Below are 16152 nucleotides of genomic sequence, written 5' to 3'. Positions count from 1 at the left end.
ATGCAGAATTAATCTGAGGTCCTCATCCCTTTTCTTGTTCCGCTTAGTCTTCCACATGGGTAAACTCAAACACAAGTAGCATGCCTGAAGGATTCTATGGTGAGCCTCTGCTATAGGTCTCCCTGATCAGGTTCCTTTTGGCTTTTAGTCATGTTGCTTCAGTCTTATTGGGATCATTCAGGTCTGTGAGCAGCTGCTGATGCAAAAAAAAAAAAAAAAAAAAAGAGTAATATTTAAAACTGTTGCTTAAGAAATCAAGCAAACTGAATGTCCAAAGTCATGCTACAAAGAAGTCGTTCAAAGCAGATGAATTCTCATCAGTTATGCCAGTTTTCACCAACTGCAAATCTAAGCGAGTATAATTTTTTTAGACTGGCACAGATGCTGGGTATAATAGATCTTTTGTACATATTCCAGTAACTTAATCTGTCTTCCTTCTACTCTGCACACAGTGTCTGCTTGGAATGAAAAGATGCTACAATTGTAGTAGCCCTGGTCTTCCTAAGTTCAGCAGCTGTTTTGAGATGTATACACACTGCTTATTTTTAAATATGCAAAACAAGGAGATCAAAGGAAAATGCAGAATTCAAATTGATTACCAGAGTAAGTTATAAATAATATGTAAAACAATGGTATGTAAATGTACTATGTTATCACATAGTTATAATACATTGCAACAAAAACTTTTTATTTAATTACAGGCCATTGAAAATGAATCTCCAAAGCTAGGCAGAATTTTAGACAAAGCTAAATAGTGTTTTAATGTTTCATAGAAGGGGCAAATACATTCGCATTTACTTCCCATTGTGAAGGCAAACTTAAGGCTAATAAAGTACATTAAAGTAATGAAACTATTCCACTTGTGAACAAAGCAATGAGTCTGGACAAAAATGACTCCATTTCCTCTGCAGTTCCAGGGTTTAGTCTCTCTCTCTCAGGTTTAGGAAGGCTGCTCAGTTCTACAAAAAATTACCACCCATCAGAAGCCTATGAAACAGGTTTATGTTTCAGGCTGATCGTAATACCTTTGTAACAATCATCCAGCTGCAACTGTACTGTTGAAAGTGATCTGATGAATTGAGAAAAACTTTCAAGTTATAAGAAATTTGGTTGTTACATTTAAATGATGGCTGAACTGTGCACATATTCCGAATTCTACGTCCAGGTATCTCAGAAAAATATGCTGCATAAAACAAGCTTTCTCTGATATCATCCATGTAAAGCACAAAATTTCAAAAGACACTTTTAATAACTCTATGTGAATGAAAGTACAATAGTTTTTATTTTGTCGAATACAACTCAACAAGCATGTGCTTCTTATTCTGTACAAGCTTGTAATTTCTCTTCCAGTTTAGGAAAAGTGATTTGAAATATGGATAATACTGTTTGGACAGTTGTGTACTTCTATGAATTCACTGTTTGAGCTCCTATTTATGTTATTTTTCATTGCAAAGCTATCAGAGTGGGTAAGGTTTTTCAGAGGGTGAAATCCACATGTTGGTAAATTATGCTGTTATATTTTTTACTTCTTCAGTTAGTGGTTAATTCATATAGCAGAATTAAAACTGATATTAAAGTTGACCAACAGGTTCCTCAGCTACTGTGAATCAGTAAATTTGAAATGTAAGCTGTATTTTATATAAATCTGTGGGAACAGGCATTGTGCTGAGAACTTTTGGTATTAATAACGCTCAATAACTTATCTTGGTGGCTAACCATCTTTTTTTTTTTTTAATTTTATGGGAAGACATGATGAAGACTCATGAATACTCAAACAGAAAAGCCCATCTATGTATGAAAGAGAAGAATCCTTTCCATCAGCTGATTTAAGGCCTTAAACGCAGCAGTCAGATCACTCGTGTGCAACACTTGCATCTGGAATTTGAAAGGACATTTAAGGTACACTGACATTATATCATTATAGCTTTTCAAAAGAAGATTTTTTTGCTGTGGTCCATTTTAACTTAGCCAGTTATGTTATTTCAGAATGAAGTTGAGTGTCCTCAGCTCCCAAGGCATGCCGGTTGCCATGCTGTAGTGTAGCATTGACCTCTGTATTCTGGATGACTCAAAAAGAATTGTTAACTCATTTGACATTAAAATAATGTTCAGTGACTCTCATTTTCAAGCAATTTCCTGAATAATTTCAAATCTATTAATATACAGGAAACTGCTGCTTAACAAAGGTTGGATTCAGTGAATCCAGGAGCACCAGCTGATTATTAACTTCCCTTATTATCTGAAATGAAACCTGCTACAACAGACTCATTTGCAATACCAGATAGTGAGGAAGATGGAAGCAGTGAACACAGCTGACATCCTTGTATGAAACATTGCAACAATCTTATATTTTCCTTGTAGTCTGCTGTTTTACATGGGAAAAAAAAAATAAAATCTGAGCTAAATATACAATACTACTGCACCAGACTTAGGAGACTCGCTCCAAAAACTCATGGGAATATGAAAGGCAATAAAATTAGTAAAAAAAAAAAAAATCTATTTGAGTTTAAATAGGAATTTCTTCTTTACATTTGCAGCTTGATTTGTTAATTGATCCTGTTTATTACAGTCACAAAAAAGCCCAGGTAACAGTTTCTTTCTTTGGAAGGCTTCTTGGATGGAATGAAAACAGAAGAGCTGACTAATCTATAAGAGGCACAACCCAGACCTTGTGACTGCTTCCTTAAACGCTACTCCCTTTCTTGGTATCTTGATGTTACTTCATCACAATATGAAACGACAAAAATAAGCCAACATATAGCCTGACATTTTAAGGTGCCCTTAAAAATTATGTCCAATGTATTTTCAGCTTACCTATTATGTTTTAGATAGCTAACAATTCCGGCTGTGACGTTCATACCTGATTATTTTTTCATGATGTCTTAGAATATGTGCAGCAAAGGGTGTCTGTGCAAGCTTGGTGAAAAGATCATTGCTTCACTGAAGTGACTGCCTATATATTGTAAGCCAATAAGAACCGGTTTATTTTCAGCAACCAGAACAAGGAATGATGCTGGTGGATTGAAAGATATGACATATTGTTTAGCCTTGATGAATACTGAAGATTGTCTCTTCAAGAAAAATCGAAGACCACAAATGTTCCCATGTCAAAAAATAGATAAGCCCAAGAGGAAAAAGGCAAGGGAACCACAAGATAAAAATTGAACTGTTGAAACGTGATGAGTGAAATGTGGTGATTATTGCAGTCATTATACTGTTGTCAATTAGATTATAAAGTAGTTCTGGAAAACAGTATTGGATGAAGAAGTAATGGAAAAATTATTTTAACTGCAACCAATTGGCTTACAGCAAATTAGATAATGAGTGACATGAGTTTTCAAATCAAAGGTGGTTTCTCAAATTTTGAACTTCTGTATTAATACCTAAAGTAAGCTGGGTCATTCTCTTGTTACAAGTAATATCTCAAGAAGGCAGAAAAAACACAACTGTCACTGAATTTTCCCCAAATACTTCTGGAGCAGCAGAAAATATGCATCTCTCTCCTCCTTTGAAATAGGCAGACTCCAAATGCCCCTTTTGTAACAATTCCCAGCACTCGGAATGATACTCATAGAAAGACATCAGGCTTCTGGTCAGGAGACCAGCTTTAATGTTAGAGCAGGACAACTTTATGTCAGGGCCTCAAGAAACGCTATTCTGAGTCCCCAGTTCAACAAACAAGTCTGTGACCACGTAAGAAGAGCATGAATGTATTCAAGGACATGGCAAATTACTTTGTGGTCTTCAAAGCAGGGCACATCTTATTTACTCTCTGTGCATGCTGGGTGCAGTTGGTTTCTTGCAGGAGCTAAGAATCATATTTGTACTTTCCATTTGACTCTGCTATACAAAATCTGGCAGTTCTTCAGTATATGTAGTTACTTATGCCTGCAAGAAGTGGGAAAATGTGCCAGAGATGTAGAAAAGCTATTAAAGCATTACTTCAACTCCACATCTCTATTCAGTTGAGTCAATCTAAATAAAGGTTTGACTTTATGTCATGTCTTCAAACAAGATAGTGCTCTTAGGGATACTTTTAATCTATGTATAACATGACAGATATGAAGGTCCATAACCTCAGTTCTTTATTTAAAATTAATTGATGTAAACTGGTCTGAAATTTAATTAAATATATCCATATAGGCTTTGCATGTACATACCTAAGTTATTCTTTCAAACCATAAAAGTTAAACAGGTATATCTTTAAATATAGGAAAACCTTACTTTGTAGTTAAAAATAAAGTGCTGAACAGCAGAATTTCTGTTTTGTTCATCTCACATAGAATAGGAAGGAAAGCAGTAATAATAGCAATGAGTCAAAGCTGTGGTGGCAGATTTCAAACTGGAGCATCCTTATATGTACACTGAAAGTATGGCCTTAATAATTGCAAGGTCATTCTGTCCAGTATTTATTACAGTGATGATGTACTGATGACACAGTCCAATTCTATAGAACTCAGACACTGTAATCCACTTTTGTTGCCTCTTTAGATAGTGGCTATACTACAGATGTATTGTGCTGCTGAAAAATGAGTGGAGAATGCAGAATGCCTTTTCTGTTACTAGCTTCACAGCGGGGTTTTCTAATTCTTACTGTACTTAAGAGAGTTTTGCATGAATGTGCAGCCATGCTGGAGACAGGAAACCTCCAATGATTCCCTACATCTTGAATAAGAGTAATTCAGTCATACGATACAGAGATTTACATCATCTCATCCTCAAGGATTCCACATATTATTTTAAAATACAGGTCTTAATGACTGAAAATGGAGATGGAGAAAAGTGGAAGAACCTGTTTCAGCTGTGAATTCTCACCCCCTTTTTTTCTTTTTTTTTTTTTGAGGACCCATAATTTGAAGCTTGTTTTGAGTTCATTAAATGCATTTTCCTACAGGTCATTCAATTCCTTATTTCTTGTGGAAGAAGTATCAAATTCTAGAAAATCTTTCACTACTCAGAAAGTAGGTCACTGTAGAATAAAGATATTTATTAGGTTTACTTTAGCAAGCAATATAGCACAGCAGAAGCAGGTCAGTCATCATTCTTGTCTATCATATGAAGCATTTCAGAAGACCACTATGTTCTTTCATAGTAGGTTTGGCCACATCCCTTAGGCCAAATTTTCATGTACAAGATGCAAGGGCTTTTTTGTTTCCATTTGGGATGGGAATGGAACTGGATTAATCTTCCCAATATAGTTTTTCTGTGGTGAGCAGATAGTGTGAAACTTCATATGCAGATTTCAGAAAAGGAATATTATTTGTGTGCACCAGTGCTGGTCTTTGAACTGAACCAATGCCCATCAAGACAGGATGACTGGAAGATTTTCTTCTGAACTGCACTACTGCTCCAAACCAAAACTTCAACATACATGCAGCTAGTAAACATTTGTCTTATGATGGAAAAAAGTAGTAAGCTCAGTATTTGATTTAATTACATGGAGGCATGACAATTCTATTTTTACTGATTTTTTATGATCACTTTTTCTGCATCTTATTTCACAACATATTAAAAAGGAACATATACCCTAACATAAAATCCAGTACAATCCCAACTGACAGGTAAAAGAGTCCCACTTAAAAAGGATTCAGTCAAGCCATTAGGGAGGAAGGCTTTTGTAGCTGAAGTGTTTTGTTATTAGAATGAAATTTTCAACCCCTTCCTAAATTTTAAAAAATGATAACATTTTTTTAAAAGCAGCATTTAGGTAAACAGCAGAAAACCTGCAGCAAAGACTGGTAATCTGAGTGCAGTTTTATAATCAAATTTTACTGCAGCAGATAATACAATTGATGATACACAGCTCATGATATAATTATCTCAAATTACTGATATGATTGAAATAGAGCAGTAGCTATATACTTCTGCTGCTTGTCTGTCCAAACACTGTTTCTAAAATACTATGCACCTCTAACATAACACAGGACAGACCACTTTCATTTTTCACAACCAGGCTGTAGGAACTCTGGAGCTGCCAAAACACAGCAGTTTATCTATCCAGTGACTAATGATTGCATGTAATATATACCATTATGGGAAGACAGGCTGCCTCCACTGACTGCTTTGTGATGATTCTGGACTGGATTGCATGAATACTTTTCAGGGGAGGAAAAGGGTTTTTCTAACCTATTTCCTGAAATCAGTCATCAGCTTAAAACAGCACCAGAATCTTGTTTGAAGTGTCCAGAACATTAATGTCAGGATCTCTTCAAACATTTCTCTTAATACAACATTTTTTTATTTTACCAAATTTCAGTTCTACAGGGTTATTACCAGCAGCTAGATCATGAAAAATGGGTATATGTCTAAAAACTGATTGCAAATTCAGTGGTGAAATAACTGATTTCTTAAATTACTTACATTTCTTAAATCTAGGCTGCGGAGAGAAGAGGTAGATGCCACATCCTTGGAGACATTTAAGGCCAGGCTAGATGTGGTTCTGAGCAACCTGATCTAGTTGAAGATGTCCCTTCTCATTCCAGAGGGGTGGACTAGATGACCTTTGAAGGTCCCTTCTGACCCAAACTATTCTATGATTCTATGAAATTATGAAATATTATAATCATAATGATGTATACAGTAACTACCCAGTCCCCAAAGTAGGGTGTAAATAACTGTATAATAAGCCATAAAAATATTAATTGATTACACTTTTTTAGACAGTGAGAGGCTTTCAGCAACATGCAATAGTACTTGCCTGAAGCAAAAAGGCTGCAATTACAGTTCTTCATTCTGCAAGGAGTGTGGGAGAGACAAACTGCATCACAAACTGAAGGAAAATATTCAATTGTCCTGAATTTATACAGGGCTAAAATTTGCAAAACATAGAAAATTGAGCTTTTGCTGGTGGTCGTAAAAGGAACATGTCTAATAGCACCCTTTTATAGGAATTCTGAGTATGTTTAGTGTGCAATCAAGTAAATTGGATAAACAATTTTAAGGGTCTTGAACTCACTGAAGACGTAGGTAATTTCAGGTATTCTGCATGTTTGTTTTATAGTATAAAAAAAGTAGGTAAACTACGAATTGTTTCAGACCATTGCATGAATGAAAAAAGGGTGACTTTGGCATACTTACCTTATAAGGTCGAACTATAGCAGTTTTTCCATCACCTAAGTAATATATGGAAAGTGGGGAAGGGAATGGTGAGGAAAGGGATGATGAGGGAGGATGGTGGAGAGAAAATTCAGTAACTTTTTGAGATATTGAGCACTTGGTTTGAATTTTAGTAATTAAAGATTCATATCTAGTAGGCGCCACTACAATGTTTCTTCAGAAGTGTTACGAATATATCTGTATACCACCATTTGCTCAGTATTTTTGTCCTCCCTTTGCCAAATCCCATTTGTGTGCTCAGCACTGTAAACTGATTATTCTTCAAATCAAGCTAATTGACCAATTAGTTGAAAGTAAAGGTAAATTAGATATTTTAAGTATTGCATAATTATATTTACTGCCAGTTAATGAACTACTCAGATACAGCACATCCACAAAGGAATATCAGATATAGGAATTAAAAAAAAAAAAGATCTCAAAGCATAAATTCTTAAATATGTTTGTGCTAAAAAATTGTTTTTATTCTTCTTTATTTGTTATCAACATTGCTATATTGTTAGCAATAACAGCTTGGTGTATAAGTAAGTAAAAAAATTGTCTTTTCTAAAACATAAGGTATAGGCTGTGTTGCTGAGTGGTAGACCTTTACTACTGATAACTCCAGGTGTGATAACTGCATCTGTTGGTACTGTTAGATCTATCTGATTGTTAACAGTCATTGTGAAGGTCAAAGAGGAAAATAAGGATAGTCAACAGCAGGAATTTCAAGGTCTATCTAAGTAGCTTTGTATGTTTGTATGCTTACTCAAAGCCTAACAAAAAATGCTTGAAGTCATAATTCCTTCTTTCATCCCTTTCCTTTTTCCACACCCATTCCACACAGCTCATAGCCACAACCCATCAAATCTCCTGGTTCTCTCCCTACTTCTTTTAAGATGTTGAATGCTTGATAGATCTAGATTTTGGATGCGATCTTGGTGGGATTCAATAAGCATAGGGATCTTGGCATCTTTTGAGATGCCCTGGTGTCACTTGAATTCTTCTTTACTGGTAAGGGGGTATAACTATTTTTTTTTAATTACAGAATATTTTTTTGAGGGTAAATGTATTGAAGATTGTAAAGTTAGCCATACTGTATGTTTCATAATTATCATAGTTATTAATTGAATGCTAATTAATTTCCTTCAGAAACTCAGCTTATGGGAGTAACTTTGCAATCTTCATATAGTCCAAAAAGAAAAAATAATTAAAAAAAAAAAAAAAAGACAGGGAAAGAACCCTAGCATTCAGATATTCTAAGATTATTACACTGCAGCAAAACTGTTTCTTGCTCATTTTAGTGGCATCCACCAGTTCAAGGGTTCATATATTTCCTGGCAATTTCAGAAATTCTCATTAACTGTCATGGTGCTATTTGAAAACTTGATTGAGTAAATTACTATGTTCACCCATCTGAGTCTCATATTCTCTTAGTGTAAAGCACTTGTACTAGGCATGTTGTAAATTCTAAAAGTAATGTTATGTCAGTGTAAAGGCTCCTTTCCCCAAAGGCAAAATCCTGCCTATATTTAGTATTATCTGGAGATATCTGCAAATGTCATATACAGACCTTCTGGTTTGACTTGACCACTCCAAGCTGCACACAAGGTAAATATTTAGCTAAGTGCGTTTTCACTTTTATGAATCCAAACCATTTCCTGCCCAAAGCCCACCTTGTAGTCTCTGCAAATATTTCCCTGTCTGGCTGTGCAAAGAGCTTTACCTGACTGCAGTTTAATAACTTTTTATTCACCCCTTTCAAAACATAAAGGTCATTAGCGTGCTTTTTCTTCTTTTGCCTCCCAAGATAAAAATTATTCTGAGGATAAATTAAAAAAAAAAAAGCCCCAAAAGAATAATATGACTTAAGGTTCCAATATTTAGCTAACACTGTTAAACTCTTTTTGTCCCACCTATTCCAGAATTTTAGATATAGAGTGGATTCCACTCAGCAGCTGGTGAACTCTGCTCTTGTTTTCTAAAACCAAGAGGGGCTTTAGGACCACAAGAAAATTCAACCTGGAAGGGATCTCAGGAGGTCTGTAGTCCAATATCCTGCCCAGAGTAGGGTCAGCTGTGAGGTCACACTAAGTTGTTCAGGTTTTTATCCAGTGGGATCTTGAAAACCTCCAAGCTCAGATTCAGCAAACTGTTTTTTGTCAATCACATTCAGTGCCTGACTTCCCTTATGGGGAAAAGGACTTTTTTCATCTACAGTTTGAACCTTTCATTTCAGCTTCTGCCCATCACCTCATCCTCCCGCCATGCCCTGCTTTGAAGAACCCAGTCTTGCTGACCTTCCCAGAGGTGTTCGGGAGCTGTTGTTAGGTCCTCTTGAAGCCATCTGTGCCCAAGGCTCAACCAGCCCTGGTTCCTCAGCTTCTCCTCATAGGGTGAATGCTCCAGTTCCTGACCATTTTGGTAGCCCTCCACTGAACCTACTCGAGTTTATTCTTGTCTTTCCTATATTTGGGAGCCCCAAATAGAACATGATACTGTCCAAGGAGTGATAAATAAAGGGAGGTCATTTTACTCCACCTCCTGGCTACTGTTTTGGTCATAAGGACCAGAAAGCTGCTGGTTGTCTTTGCTTCTTGATGACTTACGCTCAGTTCCCCCTCTGCTAACATGCCAGAGTCTTTTCAGCAAAGCTGCTCCCCTCACGTCAAGCAGCAGCCTGCATTGCTGTAGAGGACTAATCCTTCCTGGGTGCAGGACCCTGTATTTTTCCTTGTCGAATTTCATAATGTTATCCCATTCCTCCAGCCTGTCTAGGTCTTCATGGAAGGCAGCTCTGACCTTGAGTGTACCAACTTGACCCCCCCCCAGTTTGGTGTTGTCTGAAGTCTTGATAATGTCTCCACTACCTCCTTCAGTACAATGATAAATTTGTGAAATAAATTTATGAATAATTTGTGAATTAATGAATAAATTTATGAATAATTTGTGAATAAATTTGGGTCAGGTCCCAGAGTAAAGCCCTTCAGCACTCCACTTGTTACTGGCTCACCCAATAGCTTCTAAGACCAGTTTTCTTACCCACCTAATTGCCCAGTCATCCAGACTGGAATCACAGTATCACAGTATGCTAGAGATTGGAAGGGACCTCGAAAGATCATCTAGTCCAATCCCCCTGCCGGAGCAAGAGCACCTAGATAATGTTACACAGGAATGGGTCCAGGCGGGTTTTGAATGTCTCCAGGGAAGGAGACTCCACAACCTCCCTGGGCAGCCTGTTCCAGTGTTCTGTCACCCTCACTGAGAAGAAGTTTCTTCTCAAGTTTAAGTGGAACCTCTTGTGCTCCAGTTTGTACCCATTAATATCTTGTCTTGGATACAAAAGTATTGTAGGAGACAGTGTCGAAAGACGAAGTCAAAATAAATTACATTCCCTGTGTTCCTGCTGCCACACACCCACACACAGATGATTCTCTCAGGGAAGACACTCAGGTTGGTCAGGCATGATTTACATTTGGTAAATCCATGCTGACTATACCCAGTCACCCAGTTCTTTCCTGTGTACTCAGAAATGACTTCTAACCGGACTCACTCCATGACCTTCCAAGACTGACCAACCTTTAATTCACTGTATTTTATTGCCTTATTTTTCTTTATTTTTTTTTTTTTAACAGTGCAACATTTTCATTTTCCTTCTTCTTTCACTCAGGGATTCTTCTCTTCTAATTCTCTCCATGACCTTTCAAAGGTGATAGACACTGCAGATATATTGGCCAAAATCACTTGGCACCTTTGGATCAAACCCACTCGATCCCACAGACTTGTACAAGTTAAATTCTTGCAAGTAAAATCTGACTCAATCCACATCCACTGCTGTTAATTCTCCTCATTCACTGAGCACAGAAGCTAAATCAGTGAAGCCTGAAACAAAGATAACACCGAGTACCTCAACCTCAACTGTGTCAGTTGTCACTAAATCAGATCATCTTTCAGGCCTATACTTTTTGTTCAGCCTTTTACCACTAACACAGTGATAGAAGCTCCTTTTTTTGTCTTTCATGTCCCCTGGGACTTTGCTCTCCCGTTGAGCTTTGGCTTTTCTGACACTTTTTCTTTTATAGCCACCCAATATTCCTGAATTCACCTGCCATTGCTGGTTCTGCTTTCACCTCCTTTTTGCACTGAAGCTTGTGTCACAAATTCCCTGCTGAGTCAAAGCAATCTCCTGGTACCTCTTGTCTTCCTGATGGACAGTTCCTGCTCCTGGAAGATGCTGTCCTTAAGACCTTCCAAATTTTGAGATCCTCTGCCTTTCAGAGCTGCCACACATGTGCTCCCACCTACCAGTTTTCTAAATAAGCTGAAATCTGCCCTCCTGAACCCTGGGGTCTATAGTTCTCTACTCTTCTTTCTCTCTCTTCATGATACTGAACTCCACTGTTTCGTAGTCACTACAGACTTTCATAGATTACCACACCTCCAGTTGATTCTTCCTTATCAGCAACTAGCAGAGCCAGATATGTGTCACCTGTTTGGCCCATTCAGTACCTGTATCAAGAATTTGTTCTCAGTCACCATCTGGAAATCTTGATGATCACCCTCATCCTGTGATGTTTCTCTTTTAGCAGATGTCAGGGAGAGCAAATTCCCTATGAGAGCTAGAAACTGTGATGCAGAGACTTTCTTTAGTTGGTTAAAAAAGGCTTTTCCTACTTACCCTGATCAGCTGGTCTGCAGCACTAGAGCAGTGACAGTTTCCCCCAGGTGAGGAACTTCTGCTCTGGACAATAGCTGACCAGTTCAACAGGGGCTCAGCCTTTTGAAGGTCCAAGCTTCCTAAGTTCTTATTGAAACAAATTGGTGTTGAACTTCCAGCAGACCCTCCCAGATTTCAAGAGGGAATTAAAGGTGCTTAGCGGCTTGCAGGCTCAACCCAGATAAAAGAATAAAACGTAACACCCGTAGAGTAGAAGTTTCTTACAAGGGAATCTTCTGCCTTTTTTGTTGGGGTGTTGGGGGTTTTTTTGGTACATTCACCAATTAAAGAGCTCTCCCCTGGGCTACCAGAGGCACTGAAAACCTTGTGAGTCTGTGTCCTTTCAGCAAATGTATAAATACATAGGGGGATTGCTCCAAAAAGCCCAGTCAATCTGAAAGTTACTGACTTATGAGCCTTTGTTGAATTTAGGGCAAGAACAAACAGTTGTTTCAAAGAAATAAACAACATGATCAGAAGTACAAGCTTTAAATTGTTTCCTGCAGATGGTCTGAACACAGATGGTTCAAAAAAGGAAAGAAATAAAGTGTACTCCCAGCATAGTTGTCTTTCCTTTTGGAATCTTTAAAATCATAACTTAACAGTTAGGACAATGACAATATCAGGGCCTGCTGGAGCCCACTGTGACTCCTTGAGTTGTGCATGTTCCAAGAATCTATGTAACTCTTCATCTAGTCTTCAGCTCTAGATACCCAATGCCTTCTTTTGATTTCACTGGAATAACACTAGCCAAAGATAGTTACACTGTCAAAGATATGAACCGTTCTGACGAGGTACCTCAATAGTAAGGCAGCTGAACAGAATAGTCTCTTTATAGTCACCTTCATTTTATAATTGTAAAGACAACCTTGTTTTGTACCCTTTAACAAATTTTACAAGAAAATAAAGCAGTTGTAATAAATGCTATTTCTAGAATAAATTTATAAAACGCCTTTGAAAATTCCCTTGTTTAGAATAAAATATGAATCTTCCCTTATGCCTTCCAGAATTCAATAAAATATTCATTGAAGTTGAAAGGGTGGAAGTGAAAATCCTGTCCTTAACTCTTACGTCTTATACTCTTTTCTCAAAGATAAAGGTGGTTTGGACTGGTTCTTTTATTTAAGTTTTTAAGAATGTATTTACTTACCATTTATAAGAAATACATTAGCTGAATTCCTACTGTTTTCATTCTGTAGAGGACAGTTATGATGTCTTTATAGCTGCTGGTTGCAGATGAAATACACCAAGATAGCTTTGGAAAAAGGCAGTAGAAAGTAGTTGAATGAATAATTAGGCCTATAGCTAAGCTATGACTGTGACAAGATGTGGCTCTAGACAACCTTTTGACAACATGATGTAATAGAATGGCGTGGATCCCTTCAAAAGCAAAACTAAACTGATTTTATCCGTAGTGGGCTTGGAAGAGAAGATTATGTCTGCCTGAAAAGTTAGTGCCCTCTCATGTGAAGGCCTTACATCTCTAGTATGACACCTAATGTGCTCAGTCATTCCTCATAAATTAATATTTTGGCCTCAGATGTATTTGTATATCACTTGAAATATTGTGCCTGCATATAGACAGTTTGCCTTGGCTGAGCAGGCAGCTAACACCAGTGCTGTGACACCTGCACCTTTTCATGGTCTCTATTACAACAAAGATCTCAGTCTCACAATTGGGTGGGTAGATACTTTCTATCTAGATAGCTTGGCTTAATTCATCAAAGGCACTTGTAAGCGAGAACAGTATTACTGTCCGAATCAGATTTGTAGAGGGTTTAGCGAGAAAGCACACATCCTTTCTTCTGCAAAACTTTCCTTACTCTAATTGGACTGGCCTTGAATTTACGTACTTGTTTTAAAACAACATTCTGATTTCTGACACTGCTGCTTAATTTTAATTCCATGTTAAATTTTAGCATAGAATAGGACCAAAATGATAGAGGGCAATATGGGTGTCAGATGGCTTGAATGGACTAATCTAGTATTTTTGCTTTGAAAATTATCCTCAGATATAATTCCCAAGGTAAAAAAATTCTGAACTTTTACAGGTAGCCCACATGTTCACAAAGTTAATATGTTCTCCTTATGCTCATGTAGAATATTTACAGTTCTGGTTTTACTCTTTGTCCTTCACCACTCAGCCATAAAAAAATCTGAATTTATTCTCAGGACAGCTTTTGGAATTTTCAAATCAGTTTCCATGATAAATTTATCAAACAATTTATGATAATACAATGTGAAACACAATTGTCTGTTTTGGATTTCTATAAGATATATTTTTAGAGAGAGTTTTGAAAAGGCAGGATATTTTGAACCTAATGAAGACAATCTCGTTTTGAGTTGGGAGCTGTCTTGCTTTCAGCTGGGACGGAGTTAATTTTATTCCCAGTAACTGGTACAGTGTTCTAGGCTTGGATTTAGTATGAGAATAATGTTGCTAACACACACATATTTTAGTTTTTTCTGGACAGCAGTTAAGGACTTTTCAGTCTCTCATACTCTGCCAGTGAAGAGGGGCACAAGAAGCTGGGAAGGAGCAGAGGCAGGACACTTGACCTGAACTAACCAAAAGGGGTATTCCATGCCACAGAACATCATGCTGTGTATATAAACTGGGGCTAGCTGGCTGAGAGGGGCTGATCACTGCTCGGGGGTGGTCTGGGCATTGGTCAGCGTGTGTTGAACAATTGTATTGTGCATTGCTTGTTTATTTTCAGTTTTATTCCTCTCTCTTTTCTCATTATCTCCCTGTAGTCATTATTACTTATCATTAGTAGTGTTATTATTGTTATTATTGTTATTATTATTATTTTAATTATTAAACTGTTCTTATCCTAAAACATGGGGTTTACCTTTTCCAATTCTCCTCCACATCCCACTGGGAGCAGGGAGCTGAGTGAGTGAGCAGCTGTGTGGTACATAATTGTTGGGTGCAGATAAACCACAACAGGAGAAGATCCTGTAAAAAGGCAATGTGCACAGGAGGTGGGAAAAGAAATTGAGCCATTTAGTACTTCAAACTAAAAGTTAGATAGAATAAGATGTTAAATTTAGTTAACATGATATTATTATATATATACATTATATATATATCTTAAAATTAAAACTTCATAGAATGAACTACTTTTCAAACATAGCAGGGACAGAAAACAAATGACATTGTATTGAGTTCTGCTCTGTACACAGACCACACAACAACGCTCCTTTGTAGTGCTCTTGCAGGTGAATTCTGTTTCCACTTGGCTGTTGAGATTGTCCAGTCTACTCTGAATAAGTCTGATTTCCTGGTTATCTGGTATATCTTAAAGATTTTTTGGAAAACCACATTTCAGATTCATATCGTATCATACCTGGCTTCATATCTGATGTTTTTCCCGTTTTATAGGATCATTGAAACTTTTCAGTGTTGTCTGAAGGAAAAATAATTTCTAACACTATTTTACATAAAATAGATTAAGTACACAGTACTACAATTTAATCTTTTAATACCAGACACTGAAGAGTGTAAAAGTTTACATTCATCCACAAAAACACCCAAAAGCTCCAACAGAATTTGACCTCCAATAGTAGATATTACGCAGCTATAGCCCCAAGGTATAGCCCATTGCATTCTGAGGGGTTTTTATCTATACTTACAATTCTCTATAAATGTTCAGATTGCACTGCCATTTTTTGGTGGTATTTCTTACATTTTACCTGGTGCATTCTGGTGACCTTTCCCCTCACATTAATGGAATAGTGCAGCGGTATTTTTACCTGTTTCCAGATTTATCAAATTTATTTCACTTGCTAGAGACATTAGGAAATATTTACAACCTTACATTAAGTATGAAAAACTGTCTTAATATTCCAAGCAAAGCTTATGTTTGCAGCTTTTGTGTTTCTATATATTTTTAAAGCTATCTCTTTAATTTGTGAACTCAGTAGATGTTTACAATGTTCCCACTGATGTGTCATCAGAGAGCTAGCTATATGAGAAGATATCTCTTGTGATCCACTGAAATACTTAGAGTGTTGTCTTAGGCCCTAGATGGCTGGCAAGTGTTTCTGTTTATTACTGGTTTAATTTATTGTGTAAACAAACTCATCTTTCATATTTTTCTTCACTAGGAAGAAATTATAAATGTGATTCCTGTATTTTAATAAAGACATTTTGGTTAAGCATTGTCATAAGTCAACAATGCATACTTGTTCTGAATCCTTCACACTGAATTCTCCTTCTACTTCTTCAGTATGCATAAACAATATTCCTCAAGTGTTGGTTAAAAGCAGAAATTTTAATAAACTTGATATCTGCCCTACTTAGGGGGCAGTAAAACTTCCTCTTAAAACAAGGATAG

Source organism: Pezoporus flaviventris, unplaced genomic scaffold, assembly GCF_033815535.1.
Source record: "Pezoporus flaviventris isolate CSIRO_AGI_PZ_B2104156 unplaced genomic scaffold, CSIRO_AGI_Pfla_v1 ptg000066l, whole genome shotgun sequence".
In the NCBI taxonomy this organism is placed as follows: Eukaryota; Metazoa; Chordata; class Aves; order Psittaciformes; family Psittacidae; genus Pezoporus; species Pezoporus flaviventris.
Note: the sequence above shows the minus strand (reverse complement) of the source record.